Here is a 2,294-nt window from a genome sequence, read left to right on the forward strand (position 1 = left end):
TATATATAGAGAGAGAGAGAGAGAGAGAGAGAGAGAGCACTAAAACACAACTGAAAGTCTCAGAGTAAACAACGGAATAGCAAGAAAAAAGACATCCCCTCCCCCTAAAAATTGCTGCTGTTTTCGCAAAATTTGAAATCATTATTTCATGCAATGTTATTGCCTGTTCAAATATACTTCTAGCAGGTTTGAACTTGTAAGCAAGCCATTCACTGTTTTGTCACGGAGAAACTTTCTCGCTGTAGACAAATGATGTAAATACACCTAAATAAACTCGCAGCATCACCTATCCAGACTGTGAGACGCAAGCATTTCGGAGTGGTTATCTCCTCTTCAGTTCGAACTTGCCACGAGCATATTTGTACTGCTAATAACATTGCATTTATACACATCACCGCTTAACGCTCTCACCCCGTAATTTTATTTCATGGCTCGAGACAATTTAATGAACCACCTATATTGAAGTGAAGCTCTTTTCAACCAATTTGGAGTAGATATGCTAGCTAAGCTGCATTGAGGTTGTACTTACACTAGAACTCGTAAAACTATAATTGGAGGACAGATATGTACATAAATTTATGGGGTGAAATTGATGATATAGTGAGAAGAGAGGTTGTTTAGTTTTTGATTTCTTTCTTGAAGTTGTACAACGAGGGGATACTGAAAAATTCCTGACTTTGGATAAAAGACAAAATAGGTGAATCAATAAATTATGATTTTATTCAACATATTACCCTCACAGATTCACACACTTATTGTAGCGGTCCTTCAGGTTTTCTAAGCCCTGTAAAAGAACTCGGAAGTTTGGGCCTCCAGCCAGGCCCTTCACAATACCTTTAAAGCCAGGAACTTTTCAGCAACCTCTCGTAGTAGCCCTCAATACATGTATGAGTGAACACAAAATGCAATGACTTACGTTCACACAGAACGCTTCATCACTATCACTTGTAACTGTAAATTGTGCTTCACAACCACGCCAAGCAGATAATTCTTTAATTATGAAAATCTTATTGAAACTGTCGATCTAGATTAATCATTTTCAGTTAGATGATGGAAACGAAATATTTTACTTTATAATAATAATAATGGAAATTTTGTGGAGGCGCAATGGCCCAGTGGCCCAGTGGTTAGGACAGCGGACTCGCGGGCATAGGATCGCGATTTCGATTTCTAGACCGGGCGTTGTGAGTGTTTATTGAGCGAAAACACCTAAAGCTCCACGAGGTTCCGGCAGGGGATGGTGACGAACTCTGCTGTACTTTTTCACCACAACTTTCTCTCACTCTTACTTCGTGTTTTTGGTGTGCTTGTAATTCAAAGGGTCAGCCTTGTCACACTGTGTCACGCTGAATATCCCCGAGAACTACGTTAAGGGTACACGTGTCTGTGGAGTTCTCAGCCACTTGCACGTTAATTTTAAGAGCAGGCTGTTCCGTTGATCAGATCAACTGGAACCCTCAACGTCGTAAGCGACGGAATGCCAACAACAATGGAAATTTTATTAAAATAAAAAAGGCAAGGTTGCTAGTTCAGTTCTCAGCATGACATCCTGTACACATGTTTTTTGCTATAGCCTCGAGTCGATCTAAGCCTTCTGAGTGAAACTGAATCGAAGGAAACAGCACAGAAATCTTTTGGATATACTGTCCCTGTAATTTAAAAGCCCCTGCCTATTTGCATTGCATCATACTGATTCTATGAGAATTATGTTGAGGGTGTACGTTTATGCGGAATACTCACCGCTTCGCATGTTAATTCAACGATTACGTAGATCAGTTGGTTGAACATCGACATACATATGCGCTATGTGTGTGAAAGAAAAATATGTATATATAAATGTTAAACAGAATGTAATTAATCAGGAGAAATACTGAGAGAAGAGTAAAATTTAATATTAAATTCGTGTTGACAGAGACATTAAATTTCGACTGACAGATTATTTAACCTGTCCTACTGAACGCACCAGTGGAAATGCAATGGCCCAGTGGTTAGGGCATCGGACTCGCGGTCATAGGATCGCGGTTTCGATTCCCAGACCGGGCGTTGTGAATGTTTATTTAGCGAAAACACTTAAAGCTCCACGAGGCTCCGGCAGGGGATGGTGGCGAACTCTGCTGTACTCTTTCACCACAATTTTCTCTCACTCTTACTTCCTGTTTCTGGTGTGCCTGTAATTCAAAGGGCCAGCCTCGTCACACTGTGTCACGCTGAATATACCCGAGAACTACGTTAAGGGTACACGTGTCTGTGGAGTGCTCAGCCACTTGCACGTTAATTTCACGAGCAGGCTGTTC

Source organism: Octopus bimaculoides, chromosome 9 (genome assembly GCF_001194135.2).
Source record: "Octopus bimaculoides isolate UCB-OBI-ISO-001 chromosome 9, ASM119413v2, whole genome shotgun sequence".
NCBI lineage: Eukaryota > Metazoa > Mollusca > Cephalopoda > Octopoda > Octopodidae > Octopus > Octopus bimaculoides.